Source organism: Triturus cristatus, chromosome 7 (assembly GCF_964204655.1).
Source record: "Triturus cristatus chromosome 7, aTriCri1.1, whole genome shotgun sequence".
NCBI classification, from domain to species: domain Eukaryota; kingdom Metazoa; phylum Chordata; class Amphibia; order Caudata; family Salamandridae; genus Triturus; species Triturus cristatus.
Window position 1 is genome coordinate 882987036 of NC_140590.1, and position 27091 is coordinate 883014126.

Sequence of the window (27091 nt, forward strand, 5' to 3'; positions counted from 1 at the left end):
CCCTTGTCAGCTGCTTTTATGGTAATCTCTGGATTGTCATTGAGATCTTTTACAGCTCTCCTTTCCCTTGCTGTAAGATTTTCAAAACTGGTCCTAGGTTGGATCTGGTTGATATCATGTAGGGCAGCTTTCTCAAATGTCAAAATTTCACTGGGTGTTACTTCTGCAGTCGGTGTGAACTTGGACGGGTTTTGAAGGTCTGAATCCGTTGCAGTGGTGCTCATTGTCATTAGTGCGAAAGAAAGAACGTAATCTCAACTTCCTGAAGAAGGAGTGTAGTTCTCCTGTAAGCTTGAAAGGGTCTTCTTTAGGGGTTGGGACAAAGCAGGTTCCTTTCTGTAGGACTGATACCGCAGTGACAGAAAGTGTCCTCTTTGAAAGTTGACTACTAGCTTCTCTTCGTCTGGTTCCTGGATCGGCATTGGTTCTCGCTGTTTGACCATTGTACCTGTTTCTGGTCATTTCTTCTGCTTCCTCTTCCTCTGCCCCTGCCTCTGTTCCAAAAAGGAGGGGGTTGTTGGTGTTGGTAGAAGGGGAATGGAGGTGGTGAACTGTGATAGCCAGGGTGCCATGGTGAAAGGGCTGTGGGATAGCCAGGTGTCGGGTAGTTATACATCGGGGGTTTAGGAAGGAGTCCTGGTTCTCCTTGGTTGCTCCTCCAGCTCCCATTGCTTGAAGTGCTATTCGATCTCTTCGATCTCGTTGATCTGATGGAGTCGTTATCAGAGGAAGTATTGTTGATGGTGTCGGTGAAGTCTTCTCTCGTGTAGGGATAAACCTTTTCCCCCTCAAAGTACTTTATGTACTTCTGCAACTTTTTTTTTTCTGCAACAGGTAGTCCTTGTGCTTGTTCATTTTGGTGTTAATATCAGCAAGTCATGATTTCCAGGCTGTGATGCTGATGGTAGTTTTTAGAGCATTTTCAGCTATGGAGATTTTGATAATAAGTGCAGCTGAGAGGCGTTTGGCCATTCTGATTGTTCAGATGAGCCAATCCAGTGTACACTTCCAGGCATTCTGGCTCCATTCCTTCCTGAATATAAGGTTGTCTAGGAAGATACGGGTGCCACAGTCACAAGGCCATTAGGTGCTATATTGGCCCGTAGGTATTCTGTGATTATGGTCCCATGCATGGGACCATAATGCTGTTTTTTTAGGGAAGATATTGAATTTCAGTCTCCTTGGGGTGTGCTACTTGATGCTGTACCGTCTGCCCCTATTAGACTGGGTGTCAGTAGGAGTTCAGAGACTATATCATCACTACAATCTAGTCTCAGATGTTCGTCCATGTTGAAGGAGTAAAGTGAAGAAAATAGAAGTATAGAATAAGGGATAGGATAGTCCCTTGGCTGAAACACCTTACTATTAACACAAAACCAGAGAGAGGAGGGGCAAGGAGCTACATAAAGGTCCAGTGACTCGTGTTGCCAAAAAATACACTACAACCAACGAGAGTCACTGTTCCTAACTAAGGAAATCAAGGAAAGAAAGCTGTTGCTGTTCTACTACTATGATTGCTGGGGACAGCGTGTCCTGTTCTTGGTGCTCTCACACACCCTGAAGGATGTCATGCTTCATCATTGGGCTATTGTTCCTTGTCGGGCCGGCGCTGCAATGCCTTACGGGAAAGAATAGAGATGGGTCCATAGACTACAGACAAACACAGAGGGTTTTAACGATGAAATCTCTTGGATAGAACGCCTGTAATACTCTCTAGTCGCCAAGTCACCTTGGTCCTTAGCATATCAACACTACGCTTGGCATTATGGCTTTGAATACCCTCTGCAAATCCCATAGAGTATCCTCCTGGCACTTAGTACAACTATTACATTCGTGACGTACATTATTAAGGGATATGGTAATTACTATGCAAGCCAAGAACCGGACACATCACTTATATGTGACACCAGCATAAGCATGCTTACCTGCTGAGCATTTCTCCGTGCTCAGCAGATATGACACGTGATCCAAGAGAGGCATACCCTCATCACTTTAGGACCTGTACACCACGATTAATCACGTCACTCAGTGGCTTTTCTTCCCTAGTCTCACCACGTAGTGGCATGAAATGAGATTGTTATAAGGAAAATCACCAAAATTAGGCATCTTTCAGTTTGGTAACCTTCATTAACCTTTTTAATATACAGAATTGACCATCTCAATATGGTACCCATCCACGCGCATACAATCGCCAAGCACATCCTCAGCTCGGCGGTCCCACACGGTATTCATACATTTATACTAACTTTCCCATTTTCACTTGGCAGCCCCACACGTGGTTTGCATTCTTACGAAAAACTAATTATTTCTTCTGAGTTGAACGTACCCTTGGGGGGCACGCTGCAGTAATACCCACTCACACTTTACCGATTTCATCCGGTTGACCATTTCAATATGGCACCTGTGCACACATGCAGCCACCAAGCACGTCTCTTGCTTGACGGCTCCACATGTGACCCGGATCTGCCACACCCCCATGCCGGTCTCCAGAGCGCTACATTAACACTGCATCAGTAACTTCCCAGTAGCGGCGGAGACGGCGTGAGGCCGGGTAACTGTATGGGCCTCCTTTCCTACAACAAACTGTAAGTAGAGATATTTCTCTGCTGCATTGTTTGTTTAATCAGCCACCTAGAGCAGCCGTCTGCTGCTTTTTTTCTCTCTCACACTACCAATGCCTAATTTTATGAATGCTTGCAACAGGTCTCAAGGGACCTTCAGCCGATTCTCATGGAGATTTCTTCCAGTCAAGCTTGGGTGAGCACATTACTCACCCAAAACGTGTACACGTAAACCTATATCGTTTTTCAGCCTGTATTGTTGTTATTTTTTCTCCATAGCTCACTATAGCCTCACATGATGTATGCTAATAATAGACAAAAATAAGCACCTGCTCCACCAATGCTCCATCAGCACCTGCTCCACCAATGGGGGACCCAGGCCCCTTTTTGTACTGCCTCAAATATTCATGTATTGAAACTCAACCCTTTTTTATTTATGCTTTTGTCAGTCCAGAATACTACTTCCTTACCTTCTAAGTGGCACTAGATTAACTACCACAGCCCTTGAATCTATTCTAGCTATCACTATACACTTTATAGCCCTGAAGAAGCACATGGGTTCTCCTCTTGAGACCGTTAAATTGAGTGAAATATGTCTTGGTTTTTACTAATGACAGATGGATTATTTTTCTCAATAAACATTCTAGGAACCCCTCCAGCCATTTTTAACATCATGTTAGGACACCACTGCCACCCACCCCCATGCACTCTTACGGCTTTATCTAAAAGATCTAAAAAACGTGACCCTTTGGGGGACCCGTAGGGCATTGCAGCGCTGGCCCGACGAGGATCAATGGCCCAATGATGAAGCATAACATCCTTCGGGATGTGTGAGTTTACCAAGGACAGGACACACTGTCCCCAGTAATGACAGTAGTAGAACAACAACAGCTTTTTTTCTTGATTTCCTCTGTTAGGACCAGTGACTCTCATTGGTTGTAGTGTATTTTTTAGGAGCACAAGTCACTGGACGTTTATGTTTCTCTATGTCCCCCTCTCTCTGGTTTTGTGTTATTCCCTCAACAAAGCCCCGTTCCCCAGAACCTGCCAATCTTGTGTCCCCCGAATTGTTTTTACATCAGTAGTGTCCTTCCAAAAGTCAAAACCTTGTGTAGAAAACTGAGAAAGAAAAGAGGCAGAATATATCAGGGGGTGTTTGTCAGCATATTTTTCTTTGCAGGTGATGGTTCAAGTTTATAATAATAAGACACTTGGTCAAATTTATCATATTCAGAGAAATAAGCAAACTTCTGCACAAATATTTTTGTACTGCCCCTTGGTGGTGTAGGGCAATATTCCCATTGTTTGTAACTGAAAACAGCACGTGGAGTACTTGCATTATGCAGGAAATTATTACTGTAATGTTGAAATGTCGTAATTAGATGTACCTCAATAAAGTTTTTTGGAATGGGTAAATTCGATGTCAATGATGTGTGCAGGCTCAACAACGGCAAGACCAATACATGCAATGCCAACATATGCCATAACCTGCACCCATATGACAATTTCAGTGCTCAGAAATACAATGACAGTGTATGTCATAGTCTATGTCTACACAACAGCAATGATACCAGAAGTAGCAATGTTGATGCATGCCATAATCCATGTACACACGACAATGTTGTTACCAGTTAAATCAATGTCAATGTAGGTCAGGATTTATAAATGCATACCAATGTCAACTGTACACAAACTATTGAGAATGTCGATATAAATGACAACAGTGACTGCCATATTATTTTTAGGAGTTCCAGTGAACTCGTACCGTTGCTGTCGGATTTACCCAAGATGACCTCCCCATCAACCCTAAGTCAGAGTTAAGTGGTCAGACAGTTCCTGTGAGCCGTACCCATGCCTATCGAATATCAGGTCACAGGTGGGATCTCTCTTCTTAATCCAAAAGGTTAATGCATGCCTAGGAAATACCTTAATGGATCCCACAGATTGATAGTTGCACTACAAAGAGGTCAGCAGCAATTGGCCCCAATTAAACACGTTTGGCCAAAGGCTCGCGCTCCCCAAAATACCACAAAGCTAGATGCCACATGTTGATAAAAACACTCAGCCAATCAGGACACGACTTGCACACCACACATAGTGATTTAGCTTTCCTTATGTTAGCCATCTGGACACCTACACACCTTAGCTCTCCCCTAGGTGGAGAGCCATCTGTGTCCTTATCAGATGTCCAAACCTATTAAATGTACAATTGTAATGCCTTTTAAGATTGCATAAATCGTTTTATGACACTTCACAAGATGTAAAAAACCAGACAAAATTTTGTTCACAAGAGACTTCCCTCAGATGCATTCTGTCGGGACTCTCCCAGTCGCCTCATTTAATTTTACCAAATGCCTCGTCTTTTCATTTCTTTAAGGTAAATGCATATCTGAGCAACATTATGGCGAGGCAGCCAGGAGAGATTGGTATATCAAGCCTGACTGCTGACAAAGGACAAGGCTCACTGCCCAAACTGATTCATCAGTGCAAACAAAGACCGGTCAGCAGACGCCATAATTAATTAGAAGTTGTGCTGAATCCTTATGGTGTAGACTATTTTTTGCTTTTTCCCTTGTCCGCACTCTAGAGAGGGTGAAGGTGACTACTATTGTTTTGGTATCCCTGTGGGGGACACAGGGTACGCCTTGTCCCTGGGTGGCAGTATGGGATTGCTTGGACTTTTGGAACTAGATCAGAGATATGCTTCATCCCTGAGTGTTAGTAGGTAATCGCTTGGACATTTAGACATGGATCAGAGGTACTCTTCATTCCTGGGTGTTAGAAGAGGATCGCTTGGACCTTTGGGCACAGAACAATGACAATGACACACATGGGCCCTTAGTGTTATATAGGCCTATGCACCTTGATCTTATTTTAGCCAAATAGTTTTTCTTATGGACTGCTGGTTTCACAACTGCCAGTGTCGAAAAGAAGTGAGAGGGTTTAAAAAAAAGAAATGTTGTGCTTGGACCACTGGGTGTTAGGCATTGGTACGCACTACCTCTAGGTGCAGTATAGGGTGTAATTCAGATGTTAGGGCAAAAATCCTGACCTTGGTTAAAAAGATACAGCTTGCATCGGGCCACAGAGGGCAAATAATTGTCAGGAAACTCCTTTTTCTCTGCACAAATCATTGCTAATTGTTGTACTCAGAGCAGATAGGGACAGACTAACAGGCTCACTCAGCTCTGCATGCTACTTCGAACATCCTTTCTCCTTAGGGTGTAGGCGCTAGGAGGGATTTTGGACAAAAATAATCATTTTTTCTGTCAACCTTTCTCTCTTAGTCTCTTTTAGATTTTTCCTTTTTATGCATTTATGGATATCTTAGTGCTGTTATATTTTGAAATATGATGCATGTCTAAATGTTATGTTGTGTTGATTAAGTCTTTGCTTTAATGAAATAATAACCAATTTTTACAGACCAGAATTTAATGCTTGCTAGTTTACTGCTACAAAACAACTTGTACTGCTCTGAACTAAGCAATGCATTCTGTTACAGGTTGTTACTATTTTATTTGCATTTGTCTAAAGTTTAATGTTAAATGTCCTTTTCATTGCATTGATTGACTATAGAGCTCAAGTACATTGTTTTCGTTACCAGCCTGTGTACTCTGTTCGCCAAAATTAGAGTTAGATTTTTGTGATTATATAAAGAATCTCAAGACAATCCAAATATGAAGAACCCTTTAAACAAGTTCCCCAATCCATCATGGAGACTCCATTAAGCCACATGCAAGGGCGGTTCCCCACCCAAGCTGGGAAACTAGAGAAAAATGGCCACGAGTGGCATGTTCATACCAAGGGATACACATTTCCCTGGACTGAGGGGGAATGTTCGACACCAACACCATAGAACATACAAAGACTCACATTCAGACCATGTACACAGGACATAAAAAGGCTAAGAGCGAGGCACTGCTAGAGCTGTGAGCCATCTTTGAGGTGGCCCCAGCCTATAAGACTATACCTGAGACTGTAGTCAAGGCATCTGCACCTCCCTCACCATACACCGACAGGCATGAACTCTTGCTAATGCCAGCCACTGTTGCACTGGAATACCAATCCACCGGTTGAGGAGGCTGCAGGACCTCCTTAGGGTGAGTAAGCCACTGGGCAGGGAAGAGGATCACAGGTCCCACCAGCTCGATCGCAGACAGCCCGGGCTCAGTCTGGTGCCAGACCTCCTCTGGGCTTGACCCCTCACCCATTGGTTGCAATCCATCAGGTCTTTGCTGAACAGGGAGAATGTACTTCTGAGCACCCTACCAGGCACCATCAGGGCAGAGGGAGGTTTGTGGCCCTACTGGAAGGTGATTCAACTAGTGGCGGGGAAGAAAGGAGGACCAGTCCTGCAAAGTCCGACTCCAAAGTGGAAGCTACGGGATACACTCCACTCAGGCCGATCTATGGCATGGAGAAAGAACCAGGAAGTGAGGTCAAGGTCAAGACATTGCCTAGAAGAACAACATGTAGCACTGAGAGTAGGGAGCAACCCAGGTGGGAGTTAGAGGAAAGACAAGAGTTGAGGATGGAAAAAGAGAGAGCTCTCATCTAGGAAGCCCAGCAGGAAGGGAAGACAACTCCCCCTCCCCTGGAGAGAGAAGGAACTAGGCCTTGAGCCCCAAATGGGGATGAGCCAGGAGGTAGGCTCCTCATTGAGTTGTGAATATCACCTGGTTGTTGGCATAAGAGAGGGGCTTACCAGAAAACAAGCAGTCAGGTAAGCCTTACAGGAATGCAATTGAGACATAGAAGAAGCAGCATGGCACCCTTATGCATGCATGAGAAGAGCCACTCCCCCACAATTGCGCTGGTCAGACAGATCCATCACTGGAGAAGTGGCATCCCGAGAAGAAGGTGAGGCCTTTGCTTGACCTTTCTGTCATCTACTAGCCACCCTTAGCCAAAGGAGGGATCTTTCCAACCTAAACACATGGCCATTGCCAAGGACTGCATTCAGCATGGAGGGGGAGATTTAAAATGGAATTACCCCTACATATATGAGTGCCTGAGACGATGGGAGCGCTACATCGGGGAGATACCGACCAAGCTGCCCAGAGACAGAATTTGTCCAGTACTGCAAAAATAGGGAACCATCTGCCTTGGGCACAGATGGACAAAGAAGGGCTCAGGAATAAACCGCCCCTAATAATGGACTGACCAGGGAAATGGATCTCATGCTTCAAAAAGAACACCGCAGGTGTGAGCCTAGCTTTAGGGGAGTTCAAAAGCCTGCTCAGCAGCCTCATTGGGGAGCAGACCAACACCGTGTTCTCCCTTGAGCACGTCCCCGCAGTCACTCTTATCAACACAGAGCATAACAGGGCTGCATTTGATTCATTCAGACATCAGGTCTGGACAGCCCTAAGGGAGATATTCCCTATCTACCCAGACATAGGAGGACTGATGGCAGAGAGCATGAAGCCTGGGGACTGAGTTCTTAGGCAGAATGAGACAACGATGGGGGCTGGGGATAGGTCAGCCCTGGACTGATATGGGTTCTCAGGTCGCATTCTTCCACAACATCCTAAAGAGAGGGCTACCCACTGAGATCCTGACCAGATTAGATAGTGTAGTAGGGCTAGACACAAAACATTGGGGGGAAATATAGGCCCACATACTACACTACTGCCATAAGAAACAGAAAAAAGACAGGGAAAAGAAAGAGTAGGCCCATAGACACTGTCAATCTGGTCAAACATAAGCTGAAGAAGAATGCCCTTGAGGGAGCCATGCTAGCCCTGAATGTTCAGATGGCACCCAGCTCAAAGGGAGCTCCGCTAATGGACCCCTACAGTATCCGCGCAGTCCTGGTGGCCGAGGTCAGGGAATCTGGGTCCAAACCGGCCTCGTAGAGTGGCACTATTGTCACAGAATGGGCCTCATGGCTAACCAGTGCCACCTAAAAATTTACCACCATCACAATGGGATAGTAATTGGACAGCCTCCACAGAATATCCACCTTCGAATCCAAGCTCAGAACAACACACATGCATCTCACAATCAGCTTCAAGGAAATCAGGCAGCAGCCACCTCACCTGGTGGTTGGCTGGGCACAGGGCAGTCACTACAACAGACAGTGAGCTCAGTCCCACAGGGACCAGACTCACAGCCATGGCAGAGTGGGATGGCAGTGTCCTTACACAATCCCAAAGTACAAACACACCATAAATCCAAGACAATCCCCTGAAATTACCTATACCATTCATTCCACTCTCAGTCACATTTCCTCACCTGTCACCACCGTCAGCCTTTAGGACATGCTATGTCGACTGGTAGTCCCCATTAGAATACGCCATTCGGGTACCCACAGGGGGCCCAGAGCCCCCACTGCTGCTGGTCCCCCCAAAGTGAGGCTGGCTGACCCCACCCCAGGGAGTAAGGACAGTCTGACATGGGAGCAGGGCAGGCCCCGAGCAGGTGCATAAAAGAAGGTACCCAGGACTGCTCACCCAAGGCCAACTTTGGGCAGACTATGTAAGTCCCCACCACCTCAGGGTTTACCACCCAAAGGAGGCCCCTCTTTAGTTCCAAAATGAGGTGAAAGCTCCAGCATCGGCATCAGGAGCCAGGCTCCTAAACTCACAGAGGGAAGTGATGACCACGATGGCAGCAATATCATTAAAAAAACTGGACACTACAATCACATGACCATGCCCATAGAAAAATTCATCGAGTATATTAGTGCCAGGCCAAGAACATAAAGTTCCAACGATACCCAGATTCTTGCTGAGAAAATACAGCAAACATACACAGTTTCAGCCATTTCCCTGCAGATTCCCAAGGAGGGTCCACACACTACCTTCCAAACATCTCCAATGTCCTTCTGTTAAATTTAAACCATGCCTAAAAACACAGGTAACCACCTACCAGGCTCCACACAACTCAGCCCAAAAACAACCCAAAGATTCTCGACCCTTCCAGAAGTTGGGCGTAGCTCAGTAACTCAGCCTAATTAGAGACAAACCTTACTCCATGCCATGTGCAGAGGCCCAAAGCCTTGAACGTGTCAACTGAATCATTAAGCTAAAATCTAAACAACCACTTCCCATCACAGTTCCACACAGCACAAGCAGGACAAAAGGACACCCCTGCCTCGATCAAAGTGTCACACCTTTAAATGGGACAGCCTACAAGAAAAGAGTACGGCCCCCACCGTAGCTAGGAGAGGAGGAAAACAGAATACAAGAGCATTAAAACTGTTTAACACTCACTACTCCCTTAAAATTCCAGCACCTCTCAAAACAGTTTAAAACTCACCATCCCCCTAAAAACCTTAGCACTTCCTTTTCGGTATCCCATGGGGACATATTTTGCTCATGGTCAAACCATTGAGCACGTCGGTAATTTGTAAACCCAGGTATTTTCCAGAAAACTGCCTAACGATGTGTTTTTTCCAAATTAACCCACAAAACCACAGCTCTTATCCTACAGGTCCATGATCAAGCTGAAAGTGCACCAACACTGCCGCAGCCCGCCATTCCTTCAACCAAAGCTTTTAAAGACTTTCTTTCAAAAGGATAATCACTCAAGGAATATAGGATACATTGACTTTTTGCAACAATCCCTTGAAAGACATTGTTTACACCGCATCAAGACAAAAAATGTAAATCCAGTATTTGTAAAGCGTGAACAGCTACCCAAAGGCATCCTGGCGCTGGGGGCCGTCGGGAAGATTAAGCAGGCTATTGCCCAGAGTCACATGGTGCTGGGCTGACCTGCCGCCGGTGCCGGGGATCGAACGGTGAGCCCCAGATTCCAGCATCAGTCGCCCTGGCCGCGGCGCCACACCTCTTCCCTCTGGGCACCCAGATGACAGACACCTCACCCGGAGACAATTCTACAGCTGCGAAAATGCTTTCTAATTTAAGCCTTGTTGCATTTTTTAACATGCTCTATTTAGATGGGGAGTTCTCAAGACCCTCACAAACTAAACGCATGCCTAATCTGATAAATTCTGCTTCTACTTTCTTGCAGTGCATGAGCAGAGACCTTTCTCATCACACATACACTGAACCAAACACTAGTATTCCTCACACACTACACAGCGCACTCCTACACAACACCTGGTATTGATTCATGGCTGCTGTGGGCACACAAACAACAAGTCATGTTATATATGTTCATTGATACCCCACACTGTAGGAGCAGACAGACTTTACTTATCTCAGGAGTTAGCCCTGAAAGAGCAAAATACCTTGTCCATCTGTACCTATGTAGGATCAGGGTAAAAATCCAACCCCATAGGGTACTAGTAAACATTACCCGTTATAAGACCAACCCCACTGCACTATATTTCATCACCGAACCTAGCAACATCCAATCCTAGGTAACCAGGATGCTTAGAAGGAGCACCATAGGGGAGGACACTGTTTGACCACCATACTTTGTAGAGAAGAGGTTCCTGGGGGTAGCAAGACCACAGCGCCAGTGCACAAATACGTCCGCTCCTGCCTCCGACTGTGGTCCCAGGGCGGCCCTTAACATCTTCAGAACTCAAGGATGCTAGCCTTACCCTCAAGCGGGACAAGAGTCAAATCGGAGTGTAATCTGTGGACTATCTCGGCCACACTATCGCAAAAGGTGGTATAAAACCCAACCTTGATTTGATTGAAGCAGTCATGAAGGCACCACCACCTTCTAATAAAAATGAACTCAAGTCTTTTTTAGGATTAGTTGAATACATGTCCAAGTTCATAACGAATATTGCAGAAAGAGTTTCACCTATATGAGATTTTTTAAATAAGCGAGTACACTTTGTATGGAATGAACGAGAACTAGAGGCATTCGTAGACATACAGAAAGCTATAGCTGCAGCTTCACCCCTGGGCAATATTGATGTCAAAGGGAAGACTATCAGATACGAGCACTAAGGGGTTAGGGGCCATTCTTCTGCAGATTGTGGATATCACAGAACAAGTGGTAGCGTTTGCATCAAGAGCACTTAAAGGAGCAGAGACCAACTATTCCACCATTAAAAGAGAGGCTTTGGCCTGCTATTGTGTTGTCCTACACTTGAAATACTTTTTGTGGGGCCTACCTTTTACCCTACGCACAGATCACAAACCTTTAACACCCATCTTGTCTACTAAGAGTATCGAAATCACTATACCACACATCTCAAAATGGGTGTGGGGTTGGAAGGGTATAACTATATAATACAATATATTGCTGGACTTAAGAACGTAGCAGCAGATTACCTCTCAAGAATGCCCATTGAGAAACATCAGAATAATGAAGAGCATCAAATGAATTCATTCATAGAAGTATTGTTTGCAGGCATCAGTAAAGAAGATTGGAGACAGGAACTGAGGAGGATGAACCTTTAACAAGAGTGAGAGACAAAATTATCCATGGTTGGCCTAAAATACAGTATGGGTTAACAGATGATGTATGCAGTTTTTGAAGTGCCAGAAAAGAACTAAACATTGAGGGCAAACTTATAAAAAGGGGAGAAAAATTAGTACAACCCAGAAAGTTTGGGACAAATAAGCTGTAGATATCATTGGTCCCCTCAAACACTCTACATGGCATGTAAGGTACATGATAGTGCTAATGGATTACCACTCCCATTGGATAGTGACCAAAGTGGTCAAATCTATTACCAATAATGTAATGACTGATTTCCTCATGGACACATTTTGTATGGAGGGCAAACCAAACACTTTAATTTCAGACAATTGTGTACAATTCACCTCAGATGACATGAAAGAGTTCTAGAAAAGAATGTCTGTAACTCATTTACCACTGCCTTGTTTTGCCTGAGCCAAAGGGTTAGTAGGGAGAACCAACAGAATAATTAAAGATAACTTAGCCATTGTCTCAGGGATATCTCCAGACAAATCTTTGTGAGACTTGCTATGGTCTTACCATACTATGCATAATGCGGTCAAGGGTGTTTCTCTGTTCACATCCCTAAAAGGAAGAGTCCCTGGCACCAAGCATGAACTGTATTGTTTGGGGGAATGAGAACCAATATTTGTCCTGAGAGATAAAATGGGTGAACAGATAAAACAACACCAAGAGAAATATAGTGAACACCATAATAAGAAACAGAGTACACACAGGAAGAAGTGGGAGACAGGAGACAGAGCAACAATACTGCTCCCTAAATCCCATAGCCTTAAAGACAGTCGTTATTCCGAACCTAAAAGAATAGCCCAGGTGGGGAAATATGTTCTTGTTCTGGATGATGGAAAAACATGGAGTATGGACAGATTGTCCTGGTGTCCAACCTCAATCACATATGAATCTAAAGATCCAGTGAGGTTCAAAGGCAAAGTTATGGGCAAGAGAGTCTTTAGATCCAAAAGGAATACGAGTAATCCTGCATGGTTCAAAGACTATAACATGACATAATCTTTTTTGACTGGGTAGTCCCATTTCCATTTTTTTTTTCAACCAAAAATTGTAAATGTCTTTTCACTCTTCTTTGGTCACTGATTCAGAATGTTCTGAACCTGCCTTAGTGTGTCTCATTTTATCATTTTGTAAAGAGGGACTTCTGTTGTAATTTATCCTCTTTTTAGTAATGTCTATTTCCATACTCTTTGTCAATGTGTTTTACCTTTGCCCTTTCTTCCCCTTGTTACGTCCGTCTCCCATTGCCCCCCACCCCATGTTATAATCTCTAATGGAATGTTTTGGTGCTTGCTTTGGAATTTTGAGGGCAGTGCCAGTTCAGTGTGAGGTGACTTGGAGGTGTGAGCACTAAATTAATGTCTTCAACTGACTCCTGTGTTTGTCATCTTATCTTTTTAACACCATATTCTTTAATGACAAATATACCCTGGACATAGAATTGCAGTGCAGGGATCTCCTTCTATGTGTCCACATATGCCTATGAACAGTGTTATATAGACATTGGGAAGCATGGGCCCATACAAATATGAGAGCGTGTAGAGTAGGGCAGAATGAGGAGGGGGGCCCCACATTGCAGCAGGAGTCTGGAACATCAACTTGGAGCATCAGCGCTGATGGTGATGGTGAGGCAGGGGTCCGAGTGAGAGAGAGCGAGAAGAGCGAGGAGAGCTTTAAGGATTTTGCCCTCATTTTCTCCCTTAGAATAGATCTGCACCCCAAACTGGTCCCTCAGGGAGAATGCCCCCGCTCTCCCGCCTGTCTGCTTCCAGCCAGCCTAGCCCAGATAAGTGCCTTAGAGCCTCAGTGTCCTTACCTTCACACTGAACAGGCTGAATATCGTTCTGCTGCCACTGTGACTGCCCTGCAAAATACTAAATACTACCATTGGCAACTGGAGCAGTTGGGGCAGGTGGGGCTGTAGTAGTTTACTGTCTAACTGAGGCCCTAAGAGAAGAATGGAAAATAGGTGTTGATCAGCAGGCAAGGTAGCTGCTGGTCAGCTTTTACAGCATGGGTGGAACTCGTACCACGGAGAAAGCCCAGCTAGGTCTGGGTGCAGCTTTTGGAGTTGTGGAGAGTTACCCAGCCTTGGCCATCACCCGACCCCTCTCATCACACAGTCCTCACACAATCCTGCAGCCCAGTAGCCCAGCAGTAAGTGGCATACCTCTAGCCACAGTCATCTTATCTATGCATCAGTTAGAAATGTGTGCTCATGCCCCTCTTCTGTAGTTGCAGTCTGAAGAGGTGTGGTGACGCAGTTCATTGGCAAAAACCAACATGATAACTAACTGCCCCTAAAGGTGACTCTAGATAGTCCTGAAAAAATAAGGAAAGTAAGAAAGACATTCCTGCTAAGAGGTGCATCATCTTTGTTGGGTCAATAAGATGCCCTCCAGTGCTTTGGGATTATGGAATTTGGAAGCAACCTTAAATGAAAGGGCACACGATATCTGGCATACACTGAATGAGGGTGTTAATGAAAATAGGGAAGGGAGGGCAAATTTGGATGTACTTTATGCATTAGAGAGGATTTTAATGTCAATTTTAACCTGCTTGAGAAATCCACTGCCCATTCTGATCAGGTGCTGGGTGTTTTATCTCCGATTTTAAAGGGTGTGCAGCAGCTTAACTCTGCCAGTTCTTGTCTAGGTAAGGTAGGAAAATGTAATGATGTGAAAACGCAGGCGAGTCAGACCAGTATAAACAGGATTGACATGGGGACCCAGGTGGGGAATTGGGATGGTTTGGGGACTAATTCATAAGTGCAGCACAGAGATAGCCATTCACTTGTTAAATTGTCTTGTAGCAAACCTGAAGGTCATGAATCAGGAGATCATCGGCACTTCATCAAAGAGGAAAATACATATGCATTAGTTCCTAAGAATACCCCGCAGGTTTACTCTATTTTTAAAAGGGGGAACACCGGGATGTTAACAACTGATGTTTCAGTCTTTAAACAACCCTTGGGCTGAGTCAGAGGCTGTTACTCTCGGGGCGGGTGGCACTCAGGCAGAAGCTAATGGCCCTAAAATATGGAGGGAGAAGAATAAGAGGACCCGGCGTATAATAAAACGTAAGCCAAAAAAACGATGGCTCACAACTCTATTTAAGGAGCCCGTTGATTCCTCCTTGCCGCAGAAAGGCAGTGAGTTTAAGCCCGTTGGGTACCCGGTTGGTCAGATTCGTGGGTATCCAGAGGTTAATCCTCTCCCTTTACCTATTATTAAGAAAGATAATTTTGTAGAGAAGGGTTTAGGACCAGTAGAAGGGCACAATGTGTTGGGAGTAATGGGACAGAAGGGGGAGGGGCTTGTGCCCCAAAAGGGAGAACCATAAAATATTGACAAATCAGGACTTCGTGCTTCATAAAATAAAGATAAACCCAGACTCGCAGAATACTGTAGCAAAGTCAAACGATGCTTTGTCAGAGGTAGGGCAGGTAGTGGAAAGTTCCCACTCCAACCCCATTAGTAGAGATACTCTCCCTGTATGGTTAGATTCCAACCATGGGAGGATTTGTGTGGGAGGACCTACCTTTACTTCCACAATAGGATAAATGCTAGAGCCAGTGTCTGAATCAAGGCTGAATGATAGAGTAGGTGCCGTACAAGGGCCAGGACAAGTAGTAAATACATTTGTCTTTGTGTCACTATTTGATAGAGAACTGAGCCCCCTTAATAGAAGTTATCTGCTGCAGCTATTATATGAAATCAAATATCTGAGATTGATAATAAGCAAAGATATTGAGCAGGTATTTTTAGAACCAAGAAGTGAACTCCCACTTGCCAGCCTCTTTTTAGCATGGAATAATTAGTATTGGCTAATGTAGATCTTTTTAGAAAAACTGGGATTTATGTTTTTCCAGTTAAGCAGCCAGTCTTTGTCCCATGTGTGTCCTATTGGGAGTATTTCCAGAACATTGGTGGAGTGTAAACCCCGACACTAAGGGGGCTGTAAGTCTAAAAGATATTAAAATATGGCTTGGTAGTACCTCAGGGAAAAGAGTGGTTAACATGGTGGAACCCGTGGTTCAAAGCACGACGGACCATAGAGGAGGGGAGGAGGTGGACCTGTGGAGTTGGATAGCTGGCTCTTTAAATGCTTCCAAAGAAGGGAAACAAATCCCTATGCTGCGGAGGTAGCCCTCCGAAAAATGTTTTGTCCTGGAACATGGCTGGGCTAGGAAACCCCAGCTCTAAGCTAGACGCCCTAATGCAACCTGATCCAATGATAATTTGTCTACAGGAAACATGGTGCTGCGCACATTTGAATTTTGAGAATTGTTTTGTATTCTGCTGTGCAGCAAAACATTCAATAAAGGGTCATGCATTCGGTGGTTTAGCTATTTTACTTAGTTGCAGGATAAATTGGAACCCCCTAGTTTTTTCTCATCCGTCCAATCTTTGCATGGCCATGAAACTTAAGCTGGGTAATGAGAGGCTTGGTCAGTACCCATCCATGTTACTGGTAAATGAATATATTTCCCCTGGGAGGGTGTCTGATTCTCTGGTTGAATCCATTTTCTCTGTTATCCATCAAATCAGTATCTCAGAAGAATGTGAAATGATATTGGTGGTGAGAGGTTTTAATGCAAAAATGTCTGACTGTCTCTCCCTGGTTTACCGTAACCAAGAACTGGAGGATGTATGGACCATCCCTGAGCCAATGTTGCCGGACAATATTAGATCAGATAAGTGAGGATTACATTTTTTGCACTTGAGAATGTATTATATTGTTATTTTAAATGGGAGATTCCCTGAAGATTCCCCAGCATCCCTTACTTTCCACGCCTCTCGGGGTAGTCACTTATTGCTTACATGGTAGTATTTTACCTGCTTTTTGGTGCCGGCTCCCACTTTAAGGTACTAGGGACAAACTTGAGTGACCATAGTATTTTATTTGTGGAAGTTAGTTTGGAGCTCAAGTATTTAGAGCCCTGGAATTCTAGAGACGATGATAATATATATAATGAAACAAATGGGCGCACCTTTTGGTCAAATAAAATCATCATATGCCTAGGGAGGCTGGTTGAAAATGTGAGCTGGAAAAATCTCATTTCATGGTTTGAAAAATTCCTCTCTTGTTTAAATCCTGCGGAAAGAAAAAATTGTTCAGAGGAATGAAGCAACCGACTGTTAGTTTGGGGGTGGTAACAAAGTTAAATCAGGAGATAAATGCTTGTAAGGGAACAATTTAAGCAATCTTCTTTTATTAGGCACAGGGAAATTAGTAGGTTAAAGCAGATAAGAAAGAAAATTAAGCCATCCGAACGAGGAAAGGCGGAGCACTCCAACTGGATTAAACTAAGAGAGGCTGGTCAGTCGGGTGACTTGCGTAAATGACTAGCTGTAATCAAACAAGATAGCTCCGCATGGGCTCAAGTTCTATGCCGGGTATTTTCTCATTGCTATACATATGGGATTATTCCATATTCTTGGACAGGAAGTATTGTGGTTCCATTATGTAAACAGGGACCTAGACTGTCCCCTGCTAGCTTTAGGCAAATTGCACTGTTAGATGCAACAGGAAAATTGTTTGCTAAAAGTATCCTTCTCCATCTTCAGGACTGGGCTTTTGGAAATAATCTGGTCCCGGCAGAACAAATATGGTATTCGTAAGCATAGTGGCACATTAGATAATATTACCGCCTTGCAAACCCGGATTGAAAAATACCCAATGGGTAACGGAATGGTCCTGTTTACTGCCTTTAAAGATTTCTCCACGGCTTTCGACCGGGTAAACTGGGGGATGCTGTGGAGGAAATTGGATGCAACGGAGATCCCTATGCATTTGCTGAGACTCATTATAACATTGCACTCCTCAACTTGGACTCAGGTTTTCATGGGGGTAATTAGGGCCTGTTGAATAAAGAAGAGACACATAAGGGGTTAAAGCAAGGGTGCCTGTTAGCCCCTCTCCTTTTCTCTTTTTATATCAATGACTTGCCAAGTAGGGTGGGGCTGTGTAAAGGGGACCCCCCCCAAAATTAGGAACAATGAAATTGAGTTGTCTGCTTTATGCAGATGACACATCCCGATGAATCTAACCCTGATTGCACTTCAAAGGCGCCTTTATGAGTTAGCATGCTATGCTGATCTTTATTTTTATTTTTTTTAAATATATCAAAAAGTAAAATTATGATTTTTAGAGATTGGGGGTGTAGAGTCAGGAAAAATATGCACTGGTTCTTGGGGAAATCAAAATTGAGGTTGTTAAATTGCACTCGTACCTTGGAAGAATTTTTACAAGCAGATGCTCGAATAGTGATCATATTGACCAATGTCGAAGTAAGGCAATATCTCAGGCATGCTCAATTGGTAGATTCTACAAATGTTGCAGACAAAGACACTTTGCACACGTTTTATCCATATATATAGAATTAAAATCCCACCAGCACTGAGTTACACTTATGAACTAGTGGACGAAAGGCAGTGGGTTTGTTTTGAGAAGGTTGAGGGACGTATTTGGCACCAGATCTGTAATTTGAATACAGCAGCCTCAATATCGGCAATTAGGCTTGAATTTGGGTTCCTACGACCTATGTGTTCTCAATGGCTGCATGTTTGAGATGGAGTAATAACTTACTGAACAGCGCTGAAAACCCTTTACGGGCAGCGCTAAGGCAGGAAATATTTGCAAGCCTGAAGTGGATAAGCGTTGTTTTTAGGAATCATGTTGAAGCTGCACTTTTATTTGACATTGGGCATAGCAGCGTACGCTCTTTACCAAAACAAGCTTTGAAAATGCTAATTAAAAAGACCATTTACGAAGTCAGTCGTAAAAGAGATTGATTGATTGATTGCTGTGTGCTTGGTTAATTCCAGTATCGATGTAATAGCTGAGGGTAGTATTTATAAACAACCTCAACCGTATGTTGTATGGAATCTCCCGCACTATCCTTTTGTTGAGGATGAGTCAGCTGCCCCTACGAGTTATAGTAGGTGCATGGGAAGGAGCAGCCAGGCAGGACGGACTTTGCAATCAATGTAGAAGCTGGGTATAGGATTTAAATCATGACTTATTTGTATGTCCCCTATTACACCCATTACGACGTCGTTTGCTGAGGCCATTTATTTAAATATAACATCGCCACAGCCGAGGTGGCCTGAAATTTCTTTTTGCCCATCCCTGAAAAAGTGAGTTTTAAAATTGATATCTTATTAAACGATTTTTAAATATATTTTAAATAAGAACTAATGTGAAGAAAAATGCTGTGGTATGCTGAAGAGGGTCCTTGGTGGACAATATTCAGTGCATATTATAATTATAATTGCAGGGTCCTCGTACGATACATTAGATGATGTCATGGTGTAATCTAAATCACATCTTACCAGTTGTTGGCTTCATAAAACGATCAAAGGATGGATTTAATTGGCAGAGCACTTACGCACGTGCACTGTTGATATCATGTGTGCTGCAATGTAAACTGCATTTCATAATGAATGCAGTGTGCATCTTTTAGGCTACTGTTTTTTTTCCCCTGGGGTCCGTCCGAGCTCGATTTATTTATTATTATTATTTTTTTCAAGAATTTGTAGCAGGATGTTTTCGTATTTGCACTTTATATTATCTTGTGCGCACTTATGTATTTAGTATGTATAATGTAAACGATAACCGTTAGGTCTCTGTATATACCTTGTGTTTATATTATATATATAATTTTAAGATGCTGTATAATGAAGCTAAAGTTTTTTAGAGTATTTAAGAATACAGGGGCATATTAACAACGGCCAGCGATAATTATCGCTGGCCGTGCTTAGCGATAATTATATTAACGCAGGCTATATCTGGTATTTCTCGGCCTGGTAGCGCATTATTAACAACGCGTTACTCCAGGGCGATAAAAACTCCAGAGATAGTGAGGTTATCGGCCTTTTGCAGGGAACATCGATGGTTTTCCAGCGATGTTCCCTGCAAAAGGGCTATAACCTTGCTGATACGACCCACAGGGTCATATCAGCATAATCCACCCCCTATGTTAGGGATGGCTAAGTCAGGATTTTAGCAGACGTTAGGTTTTGGCGAAAACGGCAGTTTTTGCCAAAATCTAATGTGTGCTAAAATCTTGTGGGCTGCCTTGTAAATATTGCAATGTAAACATCAGCGATATTTGCAAGGTAGTCCATCTTGGGTACGCCCAGTAACGCCCACTTTGCATCTCATTGGAGATGCAAAGTGAGGAGTTGGGAAAAAGGGTGCTAACATGCGATTATGCATGTTAGCACCCTCTTGGAAATAGGGCATTGGTTTTATCTCTGCTTTTTTGGCTTTGTAAGCCAAAAAAGCGGAGATAAAGCCCTTGTAAATATGCCCCACAGTTTGACCTAAACTGATATATCAGTTTTCCACCATAATTGTGAAATTAGTTTAACATCTGCGTGCTTGTAAATTTAGCTGTAGCAAGCTGCTAGTATCTCGAATTGCTCGATAAAATTAACAAATGTATGGTTTTATATGTATTTCTATTTGTTACTGGTATTACAGCTCCGGATGATTTGTAAAACCAGAGCATTTTTTGTGTATCTTGTTATGTGGAACACTTAGTAGCTCCGAATCATAATAATAAAATATATTTGAAATCCCCCATGTAAATCCCATTCTAATAGGGCCATCCAACACACTGGGGGTGCTCAAGCAGGGTCCTTAAAAATGATTACAGCTATGTATGTGGAAAAAATATTCTTAGAAGGGCCAGGAACTGATGTTGTAATGTGTAATCGGGTTTCTTCCCCCACCAGGAAAAATCGCCTAGATCCCAAGAGCTCCATGCCAAAGAAGTTAAAATCCAATAAAAGAGAAACTTTCCCTCCCTATAGTTCACAGGGAAGTGCAACTCAAGGTCTGGAAGATACTACATCAATGATAATATGGTGAGAAAATCTACCCTGAGTTCAGTATCATGGAACATAGAGGGTGTAGACTCGAAACTTATTAACCCAGACTGGAAGGCATTTGTTGGAGATTATGACATCTGTCAGTTCCAAGAAACATGGCACTGCTCTCCAAATTAATTGGCCTGAACGGCAAATTAATTATTCCTATATGGCTGCTTTCTTTGTTGTTCTAATGAGGTGGTTATGTGCGGTGATGGAGGTTTTGAAGGCTGCGTGGTCTACCATGATCTTGCAGCTCCTTCATCTTCTCTTGTGCCTCATATGACATAGCTGTAACAAACAACAGTGTCTTAAACAAGGGTATTATTTTGCGGTCAAGTGCACGTAGCACAAATAATTGCGATGGATTAAATCAGAAATCCAAAGGAGGAGAAAGCCAGGGAGACATTTTTTTGTGAAGGTGAATTGTATTTCAATAGATGAACATGTTGGACATATTAAACTTCATATGCACAAGCACATGAGGCGGTAGCACTGCGTTACTTTAAATGACATGTAATCAATAAAATAATGTGCACAAGTGCTCGTGAAGTTTTTGTGACGGTGCAAGTGGCACGTGACGTGGTATATGCAGTGATTGTGGTGGGCGCAAAAAATAGTCGAAGCGAGCCTGGGAGCATATGCCAACCTTGACCTTGATTTAGACCTGCTAACTTGCCTTAAAGCACTAGGGGACACTCACCTTAAGCTCTATGAGGACATTTAAAATATCTTTTATACAGATAGGTTGAACCAGGGCAAAAGAAGGGATATGACTTTCAAAAAGGTTTCAAGAACCACAGAAAACGATGGATGCGTGACTTTTCACCAAAGTACCTGTAGATGCGTCAAAGTTCACAAGCCAAACAGCCACAGCATCGGGAAACAAAGAGATGCCACACTCCTGAGACCTTGAGGAGGCGATGCGACAGTCCTGCTGCACACAGAGGAAGGGTTGCGTCGAATCCGGTCTTTACGGGGGGGCGATGAGTCGATTCATCATGATGGTTCAAGTCTGTAGCGGGATGCGTCGGAAGAACTTGCCGCACAGGTACGATGCATGGAAATCCAGGGATGCGTCGCCGGCGATCAATTCGGCAGCGTCGAGCGGCACTGCGTCGTACCTCTTCTGCCGCGAACCCTCAATGGGTCGATAAATGCAGCGGCGACAGGGCAGCAATGGTTTCCACAGTGGCACAGCGATGCATGGAAATTCTTCTTGCGATGCGTGGAAATTCTTCTTGCGCTGTGCTTGTCCGGAGAGGGACAGCTTCCGTGTACCGGGTGGCATGGTCCACCAAGACCAAGATAAACTTGTTGCCTAAGGCTTTCTTCGGTGCCAGTGGCCCCGCACTGTCAATGCCCACCCACTCAAAAGGGGTGCTCACTGTTTTAGGCTCCAGGTCCTCTTGATTACCCCTACTGGCTGCCATTGACCGAGTGGTCACACAGGTCCACTCAGGCAGACCCAACATCTTCAAATGCGTCTGGCGTTTCACCTCCTTCCAAGGGGAACTCTCCAGGTAATTTCCAAGAAGTCTACAGGCATGGATGGACTAACAACAACCTTCAAGGAACCTGAGACTCCCCCCACTCAAAGGGAAGTAGCGCCACCTTACATAAGCGCTCAGAGTTGTCTGCTGCAGCTACAGGGTGAAGTACATTGGGAATAACCTTCTCTTCAGATACCCATTGACACCTGACAGATGTCACACTGGCTCATGTGTCTCTCAGAGCCTCCACCCTCCTTCCATTGATGGTCACCCACTGCCTGTATTTCTTAGTGTTATCAGGCAGATAGGATCCCTTGACCATCTCTCTGTCTCGTAATGAGATAAGGGTCATAACTGCTTGCTCCCCCTCTTAACTAGGAATCAATTCCTCCCCCAGCACTACACTCACTAACCACGGCGATGGAGCACCAGTGGGTGCTGGGGGTCCGTTGGGTTCCCTTGTAATGGGGCCCACCTGATTACATGAATAACACCTGGGGGGACCCCGGTTGTTATGCCTGCCCTTAGGGGGCCAGGACCTTTTTGGCTTGGGGGGCTGGGACTCCTTACCCTGGGAACTGTTTTGGAGACCTTTAGAGAACTCCTTTTGGTTATCCTTCTCCCCCCACTCTTCTGCCGGGGACCCTCCCACCCTTGGCTGGGTTACCCCCAATCCCCTTGTGGACCCTGGTGCTAGTCCAGCGGTCTACCACCTTAGCAAAATCCCTGGGATCAGTTAGCTTACTATCCAATAGATGCTGGTGCAGCTCTGGAACACACAGACTATTCAAGTGCTCCCAACCAATTAAGTTGTACAACCCCTGGTAATCAGTTACCTTGCTGCCCTTCACCCAACCTTCCAGTGCATGGTTATACGGTTCACACATTCATTCCAAGTATGGGAATCAAGCTGTAATGCTCTGGGGTGAGCCCATACCTGAGGAATCAAGCCTCCTTGATATGGGCATAGGTCAGGGTACCCGCCTGCTCCAAAGGTGGTAGGGTGTCCCTCCCAAAGGCCTCAAAGTGTTTACACAGACCGGCCCCCCAGTGCTTCTTAGGAACCTCATTCATTCTCAAGACTAGCTCATATGCCGTAAATCATGCATAAATATCATCACCCCTCTGGTAATTCTGCGCTAGGTCCTTGGGTTTGTAAACCTTACCTCCTTGCACTGGTTGTACGCTGCCACCATTTGAACTGGACTCCACTTGCTTGGCCTTAATGTACAGTTCCCTCATGGTCAACTCATGAGCCAAAAGCAATTTCTTTTCCTGCAAAGGGAGAGAGTTATTTATCTCCTCTGCCATCTTCTCTTTCTCTATGGCAGCCTTTTGGTTCTCCATTTCTAATTGCTTCATTTTTCATCTTAAAAGCTGAACTTCATGATCTCTGACCTTTTGGTTTTCCTCCAGCTCCTCTGGGGAAAAGCTCCAAGCGGAATGGTGGCTGCCAGCCCTGGAGGCTCCTCTTGAGAAAGGCAGATCCTATGACCTGAAACCATTCCCTTGTGCATCCTCATCCACTGTCTCCCCAGCCTCTTTGGCCTCCCACAAGGCCCTTAAGGCCTTCTGTAGCTCCTCCTTCCTGGAGCTGCTCTTCATGGGACATCAAAAATTTTAGCAAAATTGCTTGAGCTGATCTACTCTGTAGGTATGCAAAACCTCAATATCAAACTCCAATTCGGCCATCTCACTTGCTGGTTTACCCTTCTGAGACATGATGCATGGATACGTTAAGGGTCACTCAAAAAATCGAACCAAAAACAAAACACAGTATGTGGTTGTGTACTGGTCTGCACTAAACTAGTGATGTGCACCAATCACTGTGGGTCAAGTACAAATACAGGATCAATTTCTCTCCTCTGACCAGCAATGTTAGAAATTGTGGTCTCTAGTTGGCAGAGGTAGGTACCTTTGTCCAAATAGGGACCCTTGCTTCTAGTCAGGGTAAGGGGCATTCACACTTTAGATAGCCCCTGCTCACCTACTTGGTAGCTTGGCATGATCAGACAGGCTTATCCCAAAGGCAATGTGTAAAGTATTTGTACCAACACTCACAGTAACACAGTGAAAACACCACAAAAGGACACCACACCGGTTTAGAAAAATAATATATCTTTATCTAAACTAAACAAGACCAAACAACAAAAATCCAACATAAACAGTTAAAAATATAACTTTCAAAAAGGTTTCAAGAACTTGTACCATAGAAAACTATGGATGCGTGTCTTTTCACCAAAGTACCTGTAGATGCGTCAAAGTTCACAAGCCAAACAGGCGCAGTGTCGTAAAACAAAGAGATTCTACACTCCTGAGACCTTGGAGAGGCGAGGCGACAGTCCAGCTGCATGCAGAGAAAGGGTTGCGTCGAATCTGGTCTGTACGGGGAGCGATGCGACGCTTCTTTGTGACGGTTCCGGTCTGCGAGTGATGCTTCGGAAGAACTTGCCACACAGGTACGATGCATGGAAATATGGGTATGTGTCAGCGATTGATATGGCAGCGTTGAGCGGTGCTGCGCCAGTCCTCTTCAGCCGTGATCCCTCCATGCGTTGATTCTTGCAGCAGCAACAGGCGCTGCAACAGTTTCCATAGTGGCACAGCGGTGCGTGGAAATTCTTCCTGTGCCGTGGAGGTGCGTCATGAAAACAGCTGCAAGAAGAGTGATGCGTCGATTTCTGTAGTTCTTTCAGCTCCCAAACAGCAGCAACAACCTCCAGAGGCCCAAAACTGGCAAAGGCAGCTCTTGGCAGGCTGGACCTCACAGCAGCAGAGTTCAGGAGAGCTGGGGGTGAAGTCTTTGTGTCCCTGAGACTTAACAGGAGGCCAGCTCACTTCAGGCCCTTGGAGATCTCCTTAAAGCAGGGGACACAGCACACAGCAAAGTCCTTCTTCTTTCCCTGGCAGAAATAGCAACTGCAGGCCAACTCCACACAACACACAGCAACACGCAGTATTTCTCCTCAGTCTCTCCAGCTCTTCTCCTTGGCAAAGGGTCCTCTTGAATTCCAAGGATGATCTGAAGTTCAGGGGTTTTAGGTCTAATTCATATACCCCAAAATGTCTTTGTTATCTTAGTGCAGGGGCTCTGAGCTCAGTTCAAACCAGTTCTTTCTTCACTGGTTCAGTATGACCACAGGAGGTGGAGACAGCATTGTGCAGGGAGACAGGCTCCATTCAGGTGTAAGGTAAATCTCCTCTAACCACTCTATATGCAGCCAGGGTCTATTCAACTAAGGGCTGAGTCATCCAGGAAGGGCCAGGCACACCTCAACCCCCCCAGAGGCTGTCTACAGGGAATGTACATCCTCTGTCTTTGTCACACTGAAACCAGACAGTCAATCCACAAACAGGCAGAGGCACACAGGAAGGTTGAACAAGAAAATAGCTGCATTATAAAAGTAGTATTTACAAACACACAATTTAAAAACCATCTTTACTAAAAGATGTGTTATTAAAAAGTTCAGGGATACTAAACTCCATTTTTCTATTGTATCCCTATGGGAAGATATGCTTGTAAAATGTTACAAAGAATTCCTCATTCTGTCCAATGGGCAAGATAGACTTTCAATAGTGAAAAATTAAATTGGCAGTATTTCACTATCAGGACATGTTACACACACCAGTACATGTCCTACCTTGCACATACACTGCACCCTGTCCAGGGGGGTACCTTGGGCCTACTATAAGGGTGTCCTATGTGTAAGAAAAGGGAAGGGTAGGGCCTGGCAAGTGGGTGCACTTGCCAAGTCGATATGGCAGTTAATAAACTGCACACAAGCACTGCGTTGGCAGTCCTGAGACCTCTTTTCAGGGCTACTCATGAGGCGGGCACAATCAGCGCTGCAAGCCTACTAGTAGCATTTGCTTTAGCAGGCCTGGCACACTCAATGGACTTTACTAGGGACCCACTGGTAAAACAAATATGCCAATGAGGGATAGCCAATCATAATATCATTTTACACAGGAAGCACTTGCACTTTGACACTGATCAGCAGTGGCAAAGTGCCCAAAGCATCTAAGCCAGCAAAAACAAAATCCAGCACAGCCTCAAAAACACAGAAGGTAGAGGCAAAAAGTCAGGGAAAATCATGCCAAGGATGCCAGGTCTAAAAACCGCAAATAGTTCTTTGCTGTTGTGTGAGTTGCAGTTGATGGGTTTCTCTATGGCTGCTTTCTTTGTTGTTCTGATGAGGTGGTTATGTGCGGTGATGGAGGTTTTGAAGGCTGCGTGGTCTACCATGATCTTGCAGCTCCTTCATCTTTTCTTGATCCGTCTGCAGGTGTGTCTGGACTCCTGGAGGGCGGGGGAGGATCAGCTGGCTTTTCAGCTGGCTCTCCAGGCTATAGTGGATCATAATGGACTGTTAATCAATGTATTTTCCAAATATACATGCTCACGATGCATATATATTGCGCCACAGTACCATCAATCAGCAGTTTGGGAACGGTAGATATTGGAATGACCCACTCATTGGTAAACAAAGGAGAAATTTTCCATCTACCAGCTACATTGTAAGGTATGACGTAATAGTAATCTCTGTGTTTGTTCCAGATCCTGTCTCATGTGCACATAGTGGCAGTATGTTACCCAAACTTATAGCCAATTATGTCCCATTGTGTGATTCCCTCACTGATACTGCAATTGAACTTGGAAAAACTCCACAGTGAGAAGAATTGTGTCATGTCACTCTCCATAAGTGGACAGAATCGCCGTATATGCAATGTCACAGACATCAACTGACAAATCATGTGGTCCATGATTATTTTCAATCTAGGAACAAAGGATAAA